Source organism: Centrocercus urophasianus, unplaced genomic scaffold (genome assembly GCF_019232065.1).
Source record: "Centrocercus urophasianus isolate 14NV4802_14NV808 unplaced genomic scaffold, USGS_Curo_1.0 seq_13, whole genome shotgun sequence".
Lineage (NCBI taxonomy): Eukaryota > Metazoa > Chordata > Aves > Galliformes > Phasianidae > Centrocercus > Centrocercus urophasianus.
This window is the reverse complement of record NW_024884475.1, coordinates 3,061,295-3,083,488: the sequence shown is the minus strand read 5'-3', so window position 1 is coordinate 3,083,488 and position 22,194 is coordinate 3,061,295. Positions and strand designations below refer to the sequence as shown.

Here is a 22,194-nt window from a genome sequence, read left to right as displayed (position 1 = left end):
CAAGATTGTGAGTACGGCAGGGAAGAACAACTTCTGAAATATTAGAAAGTTTCTCTAAGCAAAATGATATTGTTTAAGATGGTAGGAATGTGGGGTTTACAAAGCAATGCAGAGTGTCTTGGAGATGCCCAATGAGCACCTTCAGGCACTTGTTTGCACTTTAGGATAGAAAGAAATTCCTCAGGACTGATGGGAAGAGGGCAGAGCTGTAGTAGTGCTGAAAAGATCAGGAAAATATGCAAAAGTCTAATGAAATAAATTCATGACAAAAACTCTGTTTTATGGAGAGAAATTCTGCAGCACAGTGAAATATGGTGTGGAAAAACATTTTCTTCTGAATACAGAATATCACAAAAGATTTTCGTTTGGGATCCTAACAGCTTGTGACTTAAACCGACTTATAAGTTCTACTGCGTTAACTAGTTTTGCTATCACTTCTGATATCTTTTTCTTACAAGAAATGTGTTACTAAAATGGGTCACTTCTGCAAACCTTGAATCTAGCACATAAAGTCTGACCATGATTGTTTCCTTAGGAAATAAACCTCAATAATCCAATTGGATTTATATCAGTCTATTGTATAACATAGTCATGAATGTAGACTAATTTTCAGTTTCTTGCTCTAGAAACCATGGTCACTGCTAATCTCGGTGTCTGTCAGTATGTTTAGGATGGCCAGTAGAAAGGCACTTCAGCAGCCAATAAAGGAGATTACAAACTATCTCATACAGCACAGATATTAGTTAACATATAAATTAAATAAAAATAAAACCAGCATCACTAGAAATAACACAAATATTCCAACTGTCATTTGTGCTGCTCTATACTACATGGGTTTTATGGCCACGATGATACAATAGAACAAATGCAGAAATATAGAGGTTTTTCCTTTTTTTTTTTTTTTTTTTAGTGAGTATTTTAGTAATTTCAAAGTTTGTTGGGATTTTAGTGTGTATTTTTTATTCAATATTTTCAATACATTTCTGCTCACTGTACAATGAGATCAAAAATTAATCCACTAGTCTAGATTTAAAATTCTGAAAATGTTTCAAGTTTCTTCTATGCTTTTCCACATGCTCTATGTGTATTTGTGTAGTAGCTGTGAGAGTCCAGTTGTGCTCTGCTTGGAAAAGGGGAACAGCAGTGGTAGGATCACCTGGGTAATTCAGAAACCTGCTAAGAGAATTTGGGACCAGATAACCTCCCACCACAAAACAAGAGGCCCAAGTCCACCTATACTGGAAATCAAAAGAAGAGTTACTTTGTGACTTCTTGTGTGGATATGCACTGTAAAAATTATTACTTTTGGAAATAATGCATTGCATCTAATCGAGAACTGCAACATCAGAATTTAGATGCAATATTTTTTGTTAAAGAATGCACTGACAGTGAACAGATCTGTTTACTACTTCATAAACAGAGGGTGAAAGAGTCTGTTTTGTAAATATGATCTGCAAATATTTATTTTAAACAGCCTATAGCCTAAACATTCATCTACCCAAGTATTTTTAAATGTCAATTACTATAGCATCAGACAGCAATCTCACAGCTAAAGGATGCTTTAAAGAGTTTGCCATCTTAAATGCTCTACAGCTGTAAAAGCGTATCTATTAAATGTTCACCATTTGATGCAGTTGTTGGACCTGTGTTGAATTAGCAAGCCAAGGGAAGGGCTACAAACTCTCCTGCTGACTGCTAGAGTACATCATATAAATTCAGCAGGAAATTTGCTGCAACTTTCAATCTTTAATATATCATTTTAAATTTCTTTTCCAAGCAACCTTGTGGAATGACTCCCATATTTATATTCCCTGCAGACAGCATTAGCATACTGTACTGAACATGATAGAGGTAAAATCCCTAAACATTATAATGGAAGTCTCAAGAATTTAAAGTCATGCAGAATAGAAAAGCAAAGGAATGCTCCTTAAATTGCACAAGCTTTTTAAAAGCTAATATTGTTGTTTTGCGTTCTGCTTATTTGTCTGTTGGCTTTATGGAACTGCATTTCAAATATTTCTATGTATGCCCATCGGCTAGAAGTTTCATTTATTAAAACAAAACTAAGACCATTTTTTGCAGGAAACAAATACATCAGAACTCAGAAAAAACTTGGTGATACAGAAACAGAAGAGTTAGCTACAGCAGCTACAAAACAAAACAAAAAAAAATTGCCATCTTAATTAACCTCCTACTCTCTCATATCATCAAACCTCTTCTGTGTTGTAGGGCAGTAACCACCTACTCCCTCTAAATCACTTTGCTGAAGCCTGCACATGCTATGTAACATTTATTTTCTGTTACACAAACATATGCAAATGCTTATCCATATGTATAAGCACATAGACCTCCAGAATAAAACTCAATCCCCTCCATCAAGCTCAGTCTCCTTGGCTTGAACAGTAGCCAGGTAGTGTCCATCCCAAAGAGCCCAGAGTTTCATTAAATAGTGCCTTATGATGAGTGGAAAGGACATACTAAAGTCAGATTTTTAATAACAATAATCTTATACAGGCTAGTTACAGTCACAACAGCTTGATGCTTTTGTCATTCTTCTCCCCAGACCCTAGATTCTTACAGCCTTTCTGTTTTTCCTTGCCACATTAATACTATGATCAAATTTGCTCGTGTTAGGAGCATTTTGTTTATTGTTTGCTTTTCTTTCCATAAATATAGTCTCAAATTGACCATGCAGATACAGCTATGAGTAATTTTCCTCACAACAGAATCAAAATTATCCTCATGGTCCTTTTGATGAGCTCATTTCCTTCTTTCTATATATGAACTAAACAAGCTGGGCCCTGTCTTCTGCACACTCAATATTATGTGGAACATTACATCTAGGTGCTTAAGTATTTTATTTATTTTCACACAAATGTAAAAGTGTTTGTGCTGCTTCAGTCTGAGATGCTATCATGGTTCAGGATGCTTTCTTACACCTGCTTGCTCATTCTCTTTCACCCATGGAACAATCTGTGGAATTGCAATAAATACCTGAGGAGCTCTGAGTTCTTGAGGCACTATATTAGAAATGCAGTCCCTCAAAATACCTCAGTTAAAACCCATCCTCTACCTTGCTGTTTTCAGTTCTGTAGTGGTGCCCTGAGTTTTTGGACTAGTTGACCATTTAGTTTTCAGTCTCTACTGTCATACAGAGTAAAGACAAAGACTTATTTTGAATGGCAGGCTTCAATGTTTCAATGACTGATATGATTACCTTCACAGATAAATATGAAGATCACTTAAATCTGAGAACAATACAAAAAATAATTTTACAAGCTTAGGAAAACATTACTTTATAAACTGAAATCCTATGTATATATATATCCCATGTGTATATATATATATATATATATATATATATTTTTCCCCCAAGATTCAGATCATTAATGTGAGTGATATTAACATTTATGCATGAAATAAAAAATAATGACACACAAAATGTTGCAAAACACACAAAATAATATCACCAGTCATCTCTGGAATGGTTCTCATCCTTGAGAAAGATAATAAAATCCAAACGTATGGACTTTCCTGGAAATTTCCCACACACTGTTTAAAGAGACATCTGTTCAAAGCAGAAATGTAGGGTAAATTTCTGGAGAGATAAGAAAAAAATGAATCTGTATCTGCCTCATTCTCCCTATAGATTACACTATTTAGAGCAATTTCTTTGGGGCAGTATTTGATCTCTTCTGCTTGCATGCCTTTCTGCTAGGTACAGGGGTCCTCACAGAGAAAGCCCTGCATCAACTCTTTGAGTCCTTTCCACTAGGAGCAGATGTGGGCATTCAGCTCAGCTTTGTCACGGACCCACATTTAACTCATCTGTCCCACTTAAATCAAGCACTTGTTACGAAGGGACATCCCCTCCCACCCACAGCAGCCTGATACAGACTGCTCAGTGAACAAATTTCATTTCTATGTTGATATAAGGACAGCACATTGCACTGATCAAAACCACATTAAACATTGCTGCATTAGCAAATAGAAGCAAGGTTTTAATTTGAATTCCAGTTCAAATTTCCATTATTTGACTTCCTCACTATTACTCTCTTCCCCTCGCCTTCCCTTCCCCCTCCCCCCTCCCCTTTTTTTTTTTTAACTCAAAAGCTAGTGTTCACAGATTTTCACTGAAACAGGCTGCCCAAGGAGGCTGTGAATGCCCCATCCCTGGAGGCATTCAAGGCCAGGCTGGATGTGGCTCTGGGCAGCCTGGTCTGCTGGTTGGCGACCCTGCACGCAGCAGGTTGAAACTAGATGATCATTGTGGTCCTTTTTAACCCAGGCCATTCTATGATTCTATGATTCACGTTAATTACATTCTCAGCTATTCCAAAATTATTAGGCATCATTGCAAGGTGGCAGCAAATTAGGGTTACTTTATTTTCTACATGTGCTAAGCAAGTCAAACTACATCACCCATATGCTACATTCCTATCTGTTGTGAATAAATGCAGTACATATGGTCTTTGGATTTTTATATGTTGAATTCAGCAGATTTTGAAGTACTGAACAATTTGCTCACCAGGCATATTTGCTGCATCTCTTCCCATAGGCTTACAAACACTAGACCTCTAGATGTGTATTCATACAACCTTTATCTCCAAAAGTAAACTTGTCTCCCAGTCCCATCAAGTTCCTGCAACTTTATCATAATATCATTACTTGTAAATTTATGGTTTTTCTTTCCTTTGTCTAACATTGTGTTTTTCCATATCAATATCTTTCTGTTCTAAATCTGTCTGAGTCAATTCTGCCTCTATTTTCTCTCTTTTTCTCATTACTCACAATCTTGACCTCGCAAATTGTCAGTCCCTACTTTTCTGCCTTTCACAGCCAACTGTGATTTTTCACTCTCAATGCATAAACCATGCACTAATTCAGTTTCTCACAAACAGCCGAAGAGCTTCGACCAGTTCAGGTTTATTCTGGACACACAAATGTCTGAGATTTGCAGGAGAGGTGGAAGGGCCGCAAGAATTGTTAGTAGTGGCTGCCTTAAAATTCCTAATTTACAGGTGTTTTTTCAAGTTCCAGCTCTGAAATTTCATTTTGGCCTGGGAGGAAGAGGAACATCTCTGTTGCTGCTTGTTTTAAGAGCAAAAATATAAGACATGTGAAAGGGAGCTTGGAGAGAGCACTGAAAAGCATTTAACACGTAAGGTGAAAGTTCATGCTCAAAATATACATTCGTCTAAAGGGGATAGGCGGTCTTTTTAGAAGCTGTGGGGGCAAAACTGTTCTCAGAAAAGCTTTCCCCATGCTTGTGGCAGAAATATATCCAAAGAAACTGAAGATGGTGCTGAGAATTTCTCCTTCATCTGTAAGTCACGGCAGTAAATACCCAAATTCACTTCAATTGTGAATACAGGAAGACATGACACATCTGAAAATATTCAACCACATGCAGGAATGGTCTGTATGGCCCGCACTTCCCTTTCCTAGGGTAGTCAAGCAAGACACATGATACAGAACGCACATGGTCTGCAGTATCTGATTCAATGGATATGAAGACCCCAAAGGCAATGGGATGGCTACTGAGAGCTCCCACAAGTTTCTGCACAGAAACCTATGCTGGAGCATAGAAAAAACTGCTTCAGTAGATGTGGCCATCTCCTACTGCAGTCCCCAAAAGGAAAGCAGTAGGATTGGCTTGTATTCTACAGGAATGAGGAGCAACAAGATTAAATGAGATGAAAGTCATAACTAGTAATAGAGCAGACAGGTTTTACCACACAGGAAAAAAAAAAACAACAAACAACAAGTCCTTTATGCATTTAATAAGAGAGATGGGAATTGAGACAGCACTGGGGGTCATTTTACTTTATACAGAGCATTTAAAAGCTAAGCATGATTCAGCAGAATACTTCTCTGGAGATTTTAAGCCTCTGATTTGAAAGGATGGAGCAGAATATTTCTGAGTCCACCTGCTGCCAGCCCTTGCCAGACCTTGTAGTGAAAGCTGATGGCTGGAAGCCAGTGGAACTGATCTGGTCGGGGAGTTGAAGGGATTCTACATGTTGGGATAGGAGGAGAAACATGGGTGACAAAAAAACTTCTTCCAGGATTCAGCTTACAGTGAAACAAAACCTGATCTGAAGAAAGAAAAAAAATGAAAACACAAACAATAGCAACAACTAAAGTACAGAACAGAAAGCCAGGTGTGGGCAAGCTGCTTCACTTAACAGCCTCCTTAAGGTATTACAGTCTTCTAGGCACAAAAACAAAATCACTATGTGGGGACGAGCTGAGAATTATGTGTTTTTTCCAACAAGCTGCAGGAAAAAAAGGGTTGCATGGTTGGGCTTCTATCTCCTGATATCTGAAGCCCCGGTTCTCTACATCAGCAGTGGTGTTTGTCAGATTAATCTCTTTATACTTCCTCTATCTGTTTACATGCAGGAATATTTCACATAGATGTACTGAAGATAAGTAATGTAAAGAAAAAAATAGTGGAATTTCAGAAATATCATTGTATGTAAGCTTAGTACTTTAAAAAGAAGTGCCTAGCATATTGGATAGGTGTCAAATAAATTGAAAGCAATAATATGATACATTATTCCACATGAGCTAAAGTTCCATGGAAATACTGTTAAGAGAACAAAAATTGTATTAGTTTGCCATTTATTGTGCAAGCCTGGGCTTGTAAATAACCATCCCAACAAACCAAACCAGCACTCTCCTTGTATACTGCTGGGGAAATAATATTGAATAAATAACTTCGCTTCCCTTCAACAAAGAAAATCAAAGCCATAAAGGTGTCCTAGTCAAATTAATTCTGCACAGAATAACTGGTGTGGTCACTGAACAACTGGTACAATGTGGTGTAACAGTTTCAGAAAGGCAAAAAAAGGATCCAGTTTAATGGATACATCATATTCAGGACTTCACTGAAATAATTAATGCTTCTGAGATTCCTCAGAGAAATAGCTGTCCAGCTACATGATTTTTTACATGCAGTACAGGTAATTATAAATTCAAATGTTATGTCAAGCCAATAGAGACCTGATATATGAATATAGTAAGTCTTCTTATGGAGTATTTACAGCTATAAATGAGGATAAGTGTCTATTTCCATAGTAGAATGTAAAACATACTTTTTAGAATGTTACTAAAATGAAAATTACAAAAATACATAATTCGGCACAAAGTAATTTGTGCATTTAAGTGACTACTTGGCATCATCGAGCTCCATGGGGAAGGCTGTTACACAACTCAAATGGCAAATATTAGAACTGTATTTGAGTAAGTATCCCTGGAAACAGAGCTATCTCAGAACAGGAGGAAAACCCCTGTTAGTGTAAATTCTTGAGGGTTTTTGTTATTTAAATTACAAAGTCTATTTCTACCCTGGTGTCCTTCTGAGCATGCAAAATCTGAGAGAAAAAAGGAAATATTGGTGTAGGTAAGTTTTTCTCCTTCTGTAACTGTTAAATGTGGATACTTCCTTCTGTTATACAGTTTCACTAATGTAATTATCCATGCCACATGATGAGTTTGCTACCTACAAGCAATTCTTTGACGCACTTAGAAATGACACAGAAAGGTCTTTTCTGGGTCCATCAATGTTTCATATTGTCATTAATGACCGAGGTGATAGAACATGGACTACAATTATTGAATTTGGAGGTGACACCAAGCTGAGAAGCACTGAAAGTACTCTGGAGGGCAGAATAAAAATTCAACATGATCCTGACAAATTGCACTTATGTCCTCAAAAGGAAAAAAAAAAAGCAAGATGCTATCCAACAGGGTCATGTGCAAGATGTTCAGTCAGTCAGGAATAACCAGCTATAAAACAGAATGAGTAGCAGCTATGCAGAAAATCTGCAAAAAGAAAGAGTTCCAGGGGCTTTTGTGAATCACGGACTGAACATGAATCATCAGTGTCACCCAGCTGCGGAAAAGGCAAGCACTGTCTTCAGATGTAGAAACCTAACTGCAGCCAGGGAGACACTCCATTCAGAATGAGCAAGGTTTTAGTTTGAATACTGCAGTCTTTTTGGCATTTTGTATCAATAAAATAGGCGTTATTTAGAATGGATGCAAGAAAGATCAAAGGCAGGTATTAATGTAATCAGTCAATCAGTCAATAAATAATCTACAGAAAACAAAAAAACAATCAAACAATTGTAATGACAAAAAAAAAAAAAAAAAAAAAAAAAAAAGCAAAAAATAAAAATCCGTCAATAGCATAAGCTTAGAATCCCAGAATCATAGAATCACAGAATAGCTGGGGTTGGAAGGGATCTCAAGGATCACCAAGCTCCAACCCTCCCTGCCACAGGCAGGGTCACCAACCTTCACATTTAATACTAGACCAGGCTGCCCATCCTGGCCTCGATCACCTCCAGGGAAGGGGCATCCACAAACTCTCTGGGCGCCTGTTCCAACATCTCACCACTCTCATAGAAGCGAACTTCCCCTGATATCCAACCTAAATCTTCCCTTCCTCCACTTAAAATCACTTCAAACTTAAAACCAAACTTAAAACCATAAGGCTGGACATGCTGTGTTCATTAAACTTTCAGAATTTGAGAAACAAAATGTTAGAATAGATTTCCTTGAGAAATCTTCAATTCAGGAGAAGTTGATGTGTCAGGAACAACAAAACTGATCTGCTTTAGGGCAGAAAGGTAGACTGCACAAATTCTAAAATCCATTGTACTTCTATGAACTAGCAAGGTTTATTTTGCAGTGACTTTTCCAGGAATGACCAACTGAAAGCTTCGCATGAAAGAAAGCATGGAGTTTTCTTTCAACTTAGGTTATAAATATGTTTTTGTATTCTTTAAGAAGACTGGGTTAGGCGGGAGCCTCCTAGAAAAATATTTTTTATGATGAGGCTCCAAAATAGTCATGGACTGAGACTCAAACCTCCAAAAGTTCTTGAGAAATCTAAATCCCATGATTGTAGTGAGCATCCATTTCAGCTCCTGAGGATCTTTGCAAGAACAAAAAAAAAAAAATGACTTTAATTCCTGGTTATTCTCTATATTCTAAAGCAGCATCAGGAAATTATGACTTTTTAAAAACAAAATGAAACATACAATTTAAAAGATGTCAAAAGAATGACAAAATTGGGCATCTAAAATAAGCTTCACTACTATATTAGACTACTAGAGTTTAAAACAGAAATGAAATGGGAAAAAAATCATAGAAAATTTGAAGTCTCTTATGTGTATTCTATCATCTTGACCAAAAATCTGATAGAAAATCCTAGGGAGGAATTAAATACCACTTCAGAGAAATGGATTATTATTACTGTATCTACACAGTCTATATTTTGATGGAGCTGACTGGATTACAAATTTCATATGATGATGATTGTTTCTTCTAGGTAAAATAACTTTTCATCCTTACAAACCATGAAGAAAAGCTTACCTATAGCCAAACCATACTCAGTTAGCCTTGCCATGATTTTAAAGGGCTATTCTCTAGAATCCTAATACTGATTAAATAAACACAAGGCAAGAAGGCAAATATACTTTTACTGCCTCCTGTAGTTGCTAGAATCTAATCTATGTTCTGTAGTTAAACATCTGGGAAACCTGCTCTAGGATGAAAAATAAGAAGTGCAGTGTACGCCAGAGAGCAAAGGGAGAAGAATGTTCTACACTTCCTGCAACTGATACATTAGAAATAAACCATGAAAATGGTTATAGGGAAAATTTCACTGTATATATGAAAATAATTATTTATATTTAATATATAGCTACAGTTGTGGCATTTGAAATGCAATATCTGTCGTAACGTTCACCATTTGATTCAGATTCCAATGGCAGCTCCCTGGTAATGTTGCATTTGAAATGTCTGAACAGAACACTTAGGGAAAATCCAGTCAGCAAGAAAAAATAAGATGTGAATGTGAATGTGCTTGTGAGCCATCCAAGTAACGTGCTGAAAGTCTTTGTCCTTGACAAGCAGAAGGAAAAGCCAAACACCTGTTTGCCTCTTATCCATTATCTATCTTTTTAATATCAAACACCACTGCACTTCAACAGATACTTCTGTCTGTAAACACATCGAAAGAGAACAAATTCCCATATACGACTTCGTTTTGTAAATTTCATGCAATCATTTTTTTTTTTTAGAACGAGCCTGTAATGGGAAAGCTAGCAATTTGTTTGGGGATCATAAATCCAAAGCTTTATCTACATTCATATTTTATCTTCCCGTTAGTATGAGCAGATTTTCCAAACCAGAGAAAAAATATAGCTGATTTTACTTCATGAGGAAGCTGCGTACTTGAAGCAGTACTTGATCATATGAGTAGAATATGGACACAGACTTTGACTGGATTACTTCTGAACAAGGGCTTGCAGTGGGAAAACTGTGTGGTGCAGCAGGGAGATGTGTATGGTACCCCTCTCATAAATACTGTGCTCATACCACCAGAATGAGCTGCTGGATTTAAATGGCTATTAGCTGTAGGAGCACTGCACCAGCAAGTTAACTGGATCCTGCTCCTCCGTTTTGCTCTCTCCTTTAATCAGAAATCATGGGCAACAATCTCCCTAACATTTCTAAACTGGATCCTTCACTAATATGTGCAGGTCAATGGGGAAAAATGTGCTGTCGAATAGTTTGGGCAGGGGGAAGATCTTCAGCTGCATGCTCTGCTTTTACTAAGAGGTGCACAAGGTCTCTGCAATACTGGAATGGAATTTTTGATGAAATGCCTGGTGGCAAATTTGAAATACTAGCCTGGGGGCCCCGATGAGACATAATTCATTCCAATAGCTAGAACAAATCCAGCTTCTACATCCATTCCTCTAAAGTCATTATTGACCCAAGGGAAAATGCTAGCCTTAAGCAAGTTTTAATAAAGACTCTGGTGGAGTAGTTTCTGTAGCACTAAATGCGATAATGAGAAACAAGCCACTTAGCTGCAATAGACCCAGGACCTGTATATAACCCAAAAGCCAGTTTTCTAAGGTTCTTGGGATTCTTTCCAGAGATGAAACACACATCCAAAAGAGATTTAATTACCTTGCTGGCTAATTTGTTACATAAAAATCAGTCAGGCTTAAATGGACCAATATTCTGCTTGTCTTATATGAGCATAATTTATTTTAATACTGTTTCTGTGAAGTAAAAATGTCCACAGAGTAATAAAGTCTGGGTTGAAAACTGAGGATTTTACTAAACCAATAAAAGTGTGAACATCTAAATCTGGTCTTAAACACTTCTATGCCTTGGAACTTTTTGCAGTTCATTTTAAGCAATAAGTTTCTATCTGTTTCTGATCATAAGAGCTAATACCAAATAGCATCACTGATGCTACAAACTGTGGTATTTGGAAAGTTTCTTACACGATTACTGGAAATGCCTTATGGAAGAAGTAAGTAAACAAAAGCAACAGCAACAACAGAACTGCAATGCAGCATGCATTCTTTTTAAGTTAGACCTGCATTTCATTAAAACAATAATTAAAATATTATTAACCGTTCCTCCCTCTGCCCCTTTTTAACCATCAACTGCAAAATAAAACCTAGGTAGACAGTGAAAGTGATTAGAAAATTAAACTATGGTTTTCATACAGAGAGTTAGAGAAAAGATCCTTTGTGTGACTGTTATGATCATTAGTCTCTATCCCAGGCAGAGCAATCACAACCTTTTGTGCCTGCTGATGTCTGGCATTCACTCACAGAGAGATGCCTTGTTTTACGGCTTCAAATTCTACACTCAAGTATGTTGTGAAAGTCGGCAGAGGAAAATGGAGAAACAGCCTCCTCTCTGCGGATGTTTTAATAATAAAATTGATGGGACAGAACTGAAGCACAAAGGGGAAAATGAGAAAATCCTCATCTCCAACTGTAAACCCATGGTCCTGCTCCAATACAGTCCTCATCATCACTGCATTCATAAACAAATATCATTTAAGCTTTTAAAAAGTTTACTCTAGTGTTTAGTGTGTATAGGGAAAGTAAATACTTTGACAGGAAGGCTGGGGTGGGGTGGGCTGTCTGGTTTAGTCAAGTCATCAGACTCCAAGCTAGCGTGTTGTATTTTCTGCCATTTGTTTCACATGAGAAGTAAAAATAGAATAGGTACTCAGCCTTTTTATGAAAACTCCTAAAATATTTTTAAAAGTTATGGAGGAATCAGTGTGTGCTTTATGATCCAGGAGAATTGGTGCTTATGGGCCTCTTTCCACCCCCACCCCGCTTTTTTTTTTCTTTTTTTTTTTTTTTCTTTTTTTTTTTCCTTTTTGGTACTATTTGAGTTCAGATGCTGCGCAGTGATTTCAATAAAAGTAAAATTGAAACTCTTGGCCGTTTATATAGATGAGACGCAGTGGCAGGGGGGGCACAGCGAATATTTCTAGTTTGAATGGAGATTAAATGTCAAGAAGACTGGAGTTGCCATCTACTGGAGTGTGCAAAGAATGACAACTGACATGTAAAAATTTGGCACTGAAGGCATTAGTCAATGTAACAGTTTAGATATATTGTGCAATGCTCCTAAATAAAAAATAATAAAGGAGACCTCCAAAGACAAAGAATTATTCTCCAGTTTTAGCTGCTGAACAAGTCAGGAGATGCATGAGGAAGCAGTGCTGAAACAATCTCATTTGCCTAAGTCTTTTATCCACGTTCAGCAAAAGATTATACTTATCGCTTCTCATCAGAGCACAGATAATTCCACTTTCCAGCTTCAAAAGCACAAAACAATGTTAGAATGTGAAACACAGAGAATGGTAAATTCTTCAAATAAGAGTATCTAATCAGAGCCACAATTTGAAATCACCACTTCTTTATACAAGAAAACATCACAGAATATCCTCAGTTGATGAAACAATGACAGACATAACGCCAATCTTCTTAGAGTTGCTTATCATCAGAGACAGATACTCAATATTCACTGTGCAGTTGCAATAATATGCAGTAAGTTCACATGCAAGAAAAATAGTTTTTACTCTTCTGCTTGTAGATGATGTAAAGTAGTTTTCTACATATAACTCATGTAAAAAAAATACCCCTATTATTTATATACGGAAATTCATAAAACAAATGTTTACAGCAGGACAGGTAGACAAAATAGATGTCTCTGTAACAGGTCAGAGAAGACAAGAAAGCAAACAAGTCCTTGAAGTGTTATGAATGAAATTGCACAAAATTAGCAGGAGACATGATGTCAATGACAATAACAGTCTGGAAATTCAGCACTTTTGTAGACACAAGCACAACGTGTCCCACCTCACAAGACCAAAACCTACGTAACACCAATTCACATGCACTGGGGTGTTTTAAAAGCAGTTCTGTATTTTCTCAACTATAGTGAAGATGTTTATTAGTCTCTCATTAAACATTTTATACAAAGTGACAGGACAGAAGTCTCTGACATGTGAACTATGTTATTATGATTAATGGAGTTCATACATAAAGGGTTATTTCTCTCGAAAACGTCAGATTGAATAATTACTGGAATTAATCCCAAAGGGCTTCAGAAAATTTTCTGCCCAGTTTCAAGTCACATTTTTATCACATTTTTCTTTTGACTAGAGGGCAATCTTTAATTGCAGCTTTAAGTAAAACAAGTACTGTAAGCAATTCATCAAACATTATGAAAACTGATGTATTTTTCTAACAGTCCTTGAAAGCAGCTAATTCACTTTTTATCATCATCTCTAGGCAATATAGCAAAATCCAATCCATAAGCTGGTTCTGTTCTGCCTCTGAAACAAAAAAGCATCCTGTCCATATATTTTATGCATCAGGTTAGCTCTAGAATATCCTGGAATTGATATATTAGAATATTACTGGCAATATTATTAAGATAAGTAGGGAACAGATGATAGCATTATTTGGTCTCTTGGATTTCTGAAATCTAATCAGTATTTAATGGACACAACGGTGCCAGAAAATCCAGAAAGTCAAAGAACATATCTCAAAAGACTCAGCTGAATGTGCTTCAGGGAAGTTTCCCAAGGTCAGCATTACTTTCTGATGCTGCAGAAACATCCAGCAGGATCCATGATCCACTAGACTGAGGACCATGGAAAAGAAGCATCCATCAAAGGCATGGTGCTGTTTTATTTGTGTTTTTTTTGTTTGCTTGTTTTTGTCTGTATGTGTTTCATTAAATGCAATGGAGTGATAACTGCTTTTGTAGCTGCTATCAATACTATATAATTGGACAGAAGGTAAAGAAGTAAATACCACCCAATCTCATCTGCTACCTCTGGCCTTACAGAAGCTTTATCCCATTCCATCATCAAAGACTTCTGAAGCTCACTGCCTTCATGGTCCTCATGGCCAAGAAAACAGCTTGCAGGGGATTCTGCTGACCTCATGTCAGTGTGTGGTCCAAGCTCAGCTAACAAAACAGGCTGAAGAAAGACATGACCAAACCTCAGTTTTACAGGCTGCTTCTCTGGTACAACTGTAATTCACTTGCTCTTATCTAGCTATTATTGCCTTGAACAACCATGCTGTGTTGATTATTGTCACATTCATTAGCACATAGCAAAAACAGACTCCTGCTATGCTAGGTGTTATACAGGAAGAGACAAACCTTTGAGATCGAGAGTTGGAAACAGAAAAAACAACACATTAGATGTAGAAAGAGTAAGGTCATAGAATAAGAAAAAAAAATGCAATGCAAATAGAAGTAGCAGAGTGAGGATCAGGACACACAGTATAGCTTTCAGGATGGTATTTTTTTGAAAGCTCCCTACCTTCAAGTGCCTCTTACTGCTCAGCAACTGAATTCTAACATATTCTGAACACTACCACAGCTCCCTTAACCACTTATAGTCCTCTACTTGCTCTTTCCCTAAATGGCCCCACTCGAGCAGCGTGTGCGATGATGACAGAATATGTTCCAGGTGGATGAAGGACAATACTGAGACAAAAACCTACATGGTTGGAGAAAGGGATTCACTGGGTACAACATGCTGTGGGAAGTGAACCCTCAGCCTGCATTTATAGACTATGCTGAAGAAGAACCTAACTCAAGGATCTCACATCATTCATTTGTCACATCTTTAGGATTGCTCTTTGTCATATTACTGATATAATCATGACAGACAGTTACTCTTCCACAGACGTGTGCAACATGCAGCATCCAATTAGACACCTTTTGAAAAACAAAAATCTCTAAATAATAGGGAAAGATCTACAACATATCTTGAGCCACAGGCATTTCACAGATACTGACCTTTGATTTTGATTTAGAAGCTCTAACTAATAAAGCTTGGCACTACACCAAATCTGAAGAAAAAATCAAGCACTCTCTTGTCAAATTATAATTAATTTGCACTACAAAAAAAAGAGCAGAAGTAAGCCAAGTGTTCTTTAAAAATGGTCTCAGAAAAAGCACAGAAAAATACCCTATATCTTGAAAAACAGGCTGATCATTTCCTGTCTTTTTGAGCTGATTGTGTTTTTTCACTTGTTTAAAACATACATTGAGTATTAAGGAACAATAAGTTCTTCATGTAACATGAATATTGAAGAATTAATATAACAGCAGTACAAGAAATCCACCATTTCAACTCTAAAAACATATGTAAAGTGTAGGTAATGTACATCTTTATTATTGTATATCTGTTCCTTAAATGGTTTACATACTCCTTTTATAGCTTTTCAGATAAATTCAGGATCTTTAGGTGTGCTCATTAAGTTAAGTGTATCTTTCTATACATTTAGTGAGAGTAAAGGATCAGCACAAGGCTCTGATTACACTGTAATCAGTCTTAAGTATAGACAGACAGACACACTGAAATGAAACTGAACCAGAGGCAGGAAGGCTCCATTAAAAGCCAGCCACTGGTTCTCAACGGATTGAATTAGCTGTTGAGCAAAGCTAGGTGTGTAAGATTACATATACGCCACACATTTCGCACCTCCACCTTACGAATATGCTTGGTATTGCCTCATTATGTTTAAGTTGTTTATAAAACAGGTCAGGTTATCCTCTATTTTAAGAAGGCGTGACATTTTTTGTTAGGTCTTTAAATATGTCCTTCTGAGACTCATGACCCATGATTATTACTCTTAGACATTACATCAGTTGCAAATAATACGTAATTAAGCAATAAATATTTCAGGTAGTCAACCAACCGTCTTGTTTAAGTTTGCAAAAATTACAATGACTTCTATGTGAAATGTGAATTTTCAACCTGTTCAATGCTTTGCGAATTCTGTGTAATGATTGAAATTCCCTCCAATATCCCAATGAAATGTAATGCAAAACCAACCGCAATTTCAACATGCTTTAGCCTGAGTTTTCCCTTCAGATTATGGTTCTCATCAGAGCAGAAGGAGGGAAACATAAAAATACTGCCTTCTTTAGCTGCCAAGATATACCAACAAGCACATTGAGACTAACTGATAATAATACAGTCTGCCAAGGAGCTGACTGCCTGCTTGCTATAGGCACTCTGCTATAATCCTCGTGTATCTAGTGATAGGACTAGAGGGAATGGTTTCAAGTTGTGCCAAGGGAGATTCAGGCTGGATTTTAGGAAATACTACTTTTCTGAAAGAGTGGTCAGGCACTGGAATGGGCTGCCATTCTGTCATCATTGCTGTGATTCTGTGAATCCAACATTTCTATGATTCCATATTTAGCTCATATTGTTCTGGTCTTAACGAACTTCAAGAGTCAGACCTAAGAACTTCCATGCAGCAGGATCCAAAAGTACAGTTTCCCAGTTTCCTCACAATGACTCCTCTGGAGTCTCTTAGAATGATACCCTCTGTGATGGAAGAAAACTGCCTTGGGGGTGTGGTATTAGAACTAGGTGATCATTGAGGTCCCTTCCAACTCAAGCCATTCTATGATTCTGTGGTAGGATTCTATGATTCTAAAAGTCTTTATTTGATTCCTAAACACTATTTTAACAGTAGCTTCAGCACCAATCTACATTTGTTGTAGTAAGGTACCTACAGAGGCCAGCATAAGATTACTTATTTTTATGATTGTACATTAAAATACATTTGGAAAGAAGCAAAAGAAATGGATGAGGAACAAAAATTTGTCTACTACTGAAAAGAACAGATTTTCTGCTCTGGGAAAATTTTCCAAGAGCGGTTCACTCATTTGTAAAAAGACTTTCCAGGAGATTGCCAGGAACAGCTTTTAACTTGTTCATCCTAACTTTTAATAATTCATTTCAGAAATTCCTCTTGATTCTATTTCCGGCATCTTAAAAGTTTGAAAAGTGTTTACTGCCACCAAGGGTGTGTCCTCGATAAAAATGGTGATCTGTTTTGCATCAGGATGCAATCTCCATGTAATACATATGACTTCAGGCTTGTTGATATGGCTATATCTATGTTCCCAACTCAGACTTGTCATTTTCCTAAGTGACACAAGTCATTCCAGGGGAGCGGAATATAGCATCAATCTAAGTCATGGGCACAAGATGGTTTCAAGCCATAACTAACTTGGCTACTCTGGGCATTTTTCATACTCCTACACAACTCTGCTATTCTGCCACTTTGTGTGTTTTCATAGCTGAAACATTATTCAACCTCTCTCAGGGTGGCTGAATCTAACGATAAAATAGCCAACCAAAACAAGGTGGTTTCCACAGTCATCTTGGGTTAGCTACATCCAAGTAAGAAAATAGAATTATTTCAGCGAAAATCAGTCTTGAAAAACAAATATGAAAGCAGCTAGCATCATAGCTTACTAAAAACAAACAAACAAACAAAAAACCTTACAGATGAACTAAGAAAAGTGGAAGAGGACAAAGCAGATACATTCATGTGTATGGATAAGCTGTGAACTTCTTTGTCCTTAAGCTAACTCGAAATCAATTGCATTTCATTCACTGGCACTGGCACATCCAGAAATGCCTGGGAAGCTCCTGAAACAAACCTTTCTGGGGTGTCTAGCTTAACGTTTCTGATGGTGGAACTAACTGATTTCCAATTAACTATGACTAACTAAAACCATCAGAAATGCTAATCATTGTTGTCTACAAACTCTTCCTCCTAAACTTCCCAGAACATTTTTGGAAGTATGAATTAGCAAGAGTTAATTGAAAACAAAGGTAAAATAATTCACTTCACATGTGAAATGAGTTTCAACTAGGTGGTAACTTGACTGTAGCACGAATCTTTGCTTGATAAGGATGCTAAAATGATCTTCAAGAATATGATGACTAATGAAAAAGGGTAGTACTTTTTTTTTGTAACAACTCATTTTTTCCATTATACCTAGACATTCACAACCAATAACACTGCCCAATGCTTTGACATCACATTCAGAAATTCATAGGCAATTTTCGCTGATACCTAAGAGAATCTGTAACTCTATGGCTTACCCAAGTATTCTACAAATAATGAAAAGGTGAGAGAGGCTCTTCATCTTACCACTGATGTATTTTCCTGAGAATAGGCATTTCTGCACTTCACTGGCAATTCTACAGATAGGTCTCTTCCATGAGTGACTTTATAAAGCTATACATGAATATCTGCTATTGAATATGGCTGATGATGATAACAGAGTGCTGTACTGAGAGATAAAAAGTGTTTATTGCATTGTCAAAAACAACAAGATGATTTGCATAAGAATATCTACTGTTTAAATGTGGTATCAAATCCAACGTGTCTGCTCTGCACTGCAAGAAATGAATGGCAGTTATAACTCTTTCTTTGGTATCGTGAGTGTCTGAGACTATTTTGGTCAAGAATTTGTCTAATACACTTCATTTTTACAATTCCTAAAAAATACAAGTTATATAGGTGATGGACTTCTTATTACCTGAAACAATTCTACATAGAAGGGAGAGCTGACCAAATGCCAGGGATGGCCAGGATATGAACATAAGAGAAATAACAGCTTTAATTTTCTTTACTTGGAGTCACATCTCTTCCTTCTCTTTTCTGTTTTTAAATGTTTCCTTTATATGAAATACTATGGTTCAGTGCACCTGAAAATTAAAGACTACTTTGTAAGATCAAGCTTTGAGTCTGTCCATTCATGAAAGGAAATTAAAATCACCGCTAAAAGCTCCACTTTTTATTATACTGATAGAAACCACTCAGAAAATACCAGAAGGAAGAGGAATACTCATTACTACACATGTACAATAAAGAAGACGATTTATGGGTGGCAGTGGTGGTTAATACACTACAATGCGAACATATATAATTAGACATTAGGGTCAATATTCTGATTTTACTCACCCTGTTCCAGCCCTCTTAAACTTGGGATGACTCCAATAAATGGCTTCCCAGTAAAAATTTCTAAAACTTTAACTCGAGTTGCTCTTTTGTAACCTACTTTACATTGATTTAATCAATCTCTCTTAAGTACTTAGAAACTTAGTTTGTGCTTCTTAAGATTGGTTTATAATAGCACATTTAATAAAGTTAATTTAAATCCACTAATTTATAGAGATTTGCCAGAGGCTTTGAAACTTCAGAAAATGTGTAAACTTGACAGTTTGGCTGTGATAACAGCTCAAACAGTGGAAATTAAGCCCTTTGTGTTACAATCAAGTTCAAAATGGATTCCCAGTTCCATAACAAGAAGTACATTTCAAAAAGTTTAAAAAATATATAAGAAAACCAAATTTACAAAGGTATTTCAGGGCTAAGCTGAACACTCACCCATGTTTGTCTGTTCAGATTCCCATGCCCTTCGTCATCACTCTGCCTCAGCATCACAGCTCCCAACATACGCTGAGGTCTCTAGTTCAAAAACTATCTGGATTGTTTTCTACAGACACATTTTTGGACAAATAACAGCAAAGTCTTTCATGCAATATAGCTCTGACAGAGCTGTGAGGTTCTGCTTAGGGCCATTAATTCTGGGTTCCTAATTCTAGTTGTCAGCCTTCCAGCTAATTCTAGATAGGTTTTCTACTGTCTGTTCTAATTTCTACCACTGGTAACCAAATGATAATAGATTATATGCCAGCATGGCGATAGGCAGATTGGTTAGGACACAAAATGTATCCCAGGCGATTGCAAGAACCATCACAGAAAAAAGAATTCAGCTCTTCACAGTGATGTATCATGGAGTTTCATCTCTTAAAGTGAAATGCTTCATTTTATACGTAGTATTTAGATGGTAACTAAGAGATCATTATCGTCATCTGGTTTGCAGAAAATGTCAGCTTTCCTTGAATACAGAATGGAAATTTTTAGGGCTAGTTTGGGAGTTCTATGCCCAAACTGTTAAATGGGAGAGGGAAGTAAGATCCACCTCAACAAGACTTATAGGGTTGCAGTTTTTAAGGGATACAACCTCTATGCTGTGAACCTTTGTTCGGTATTTATAAACTTAAAAAAAAGTCTTTTCTTTTTTCTCTTACTATTTGCATCAAAATATTTGGAAATGTAAGCTAGAATGCATTATTCTTGCACAGAGGTGTTTTTAATCACTTCTCCTGCTTCTATGTTCTTTCTTCCCGTTCTGTCATTGCTTTCCCTCCTGCTTCTGTGTGAGAAACAGAATTAAGGTGTACTGCAAACCAGTGGACACTTGCATAAACAGCCTGCTTTGAACAAGACAGCACGATCTTGGGAGAGGGAGAACACATTTGGCTCTCTTGCCCTACTACAACATACAAGAGGTTCATACAACATTAAAGCATCACATTTTTCTTTGAGACCCCTGAAATGTGAAAACCAGAAGGATGTGAATGAATAAACCAGATTGGGAGCATTAAAGTGCATCGATTCCAGGGTTCTGAGACTGCAGACTGACTGGTTAACATTTGTCATTTATTTAAGAGTGGTTTGAGCAAATACATTTGTAACGAATCTCTCAGTGATTTTTTATGAACGAGAGACTAAGTTTACCAAGACTTCTGTAAAACAACTTCTACTGCATCAAATTACTGCATTCCTTGATCTATACCAACACACACACAGACAGCAGCCAGCCACGCTCACACACATGCAAAGCTCCAGCATTCCGTACCTCTGCAACAAATACTTCAAAAAAAGAAGACTTAAATATTAACATGGCTATGAAAAAGAAAGGAAATGTAACACTTTTGCCCTGCCTCCAGTACTTTGCAACCAATCTTGACTTCAGGAGAAAATCGGCACTGTCTTCTGCATTACTTGTATTTCCGAGCGAAACTTCTTCACAGAGGATTCATGCAGGATCGTGAGCTGTCAGCTCTGATCGCATTCATCAACACACAGCCTTTAGATTCTATTTCATAACAGGAAAAGAAGATGGCCAGCGTTTTCCTGACAGAAGTAAGTATTGTACGTTTTTCAGTCGGTAAAAATTGGAGTAGAGCTCATTGCCGACGCATTTCCCATTGATAATGAGGGCTGCAAATTACCAGGCAAAAATTATTTTGGTGCACGGAACAAAAAGCAGCACAATCTGCAGAACTTAGGAAGTGATTGGGTTTTCTACCCCTTCTTTGCATGCTGCTGACATGGTCAGAGTAACCTATATGCTGATCTGATTCCGAACACACGGTATTCTTTATGCTGCAAGAATAATAGATAGTTTTGTGTGCCATAGCATACACTGCAGAAAAAAAAAAAAAAAAAAAAAGCAAGCCTTTAGGAAAGGCATGTGCTGAACACACAGAGAATATGCAGGATGGAAAAAGACCAAATGTAATTACAGCTTATAGGAAAGCAGACGTTCCTATTTGCAGAGCTCTGGCTGCATTTCTATGAGAAAGAATGCACAGAATTTCAAATCATCCTCTATTTAGACAATGTCAGAATAAAAACACATTCCACCCTCCCAACCCCCCCCCCCCCCCTCCCTTCAACCCCAAAGTCTCCGAAAAGCAAATATCCTCAGATTTACAGAGAAAAAGCAATCCGATGACACTGCTTTACATATTCCTTCCAAAACCAAGAAATCAAGTATCTCCCTGTCCCCGGCTAATGGCTTATACATTCAGATTTTAAACAAAAGCAAATAATAATAATAAAGAATCCTAATTCTCAAGCTTCCTACTTAGCACTGCCTCGCTGTTGATGATTTGTGTGGCTGTGTGTGCGTGCGTGTTTGAGAAATGGAGAGATAGGCTTAAAGTATTTTCCATTTCATCAAAGAGCATATATTACTTTCCCGGTTCGCTCCAGCATTTGGTTTTATGCCCACCCCTTTTCCATCTGCCCATGTCTGAGATGCACAGTGCAGGCGTACAATCATGAGCAGCTTACGACACTCAGTGAACACTAGGTGCCTCTGCATGCTCTACCAACATACTGCTCGGCTGAAGGGAAAGGATTCTTGCTG

General features: G+C 37.2%; 1 protein-coding gene across 2 annotated transcripts in view; it reads right to left on the bottom strand.

Moving 5' to 3' along the window:
* The window catches only part of CTNNA2 (catenin alpha 2), a 396,255-nt gene that overhangs the window by 123,141 nt on the left and 250,920 nt on the right, over window positions 1-22,194 (bottom strand). The gene's annotated exons all lie outside the window — the stretch shown is intronic.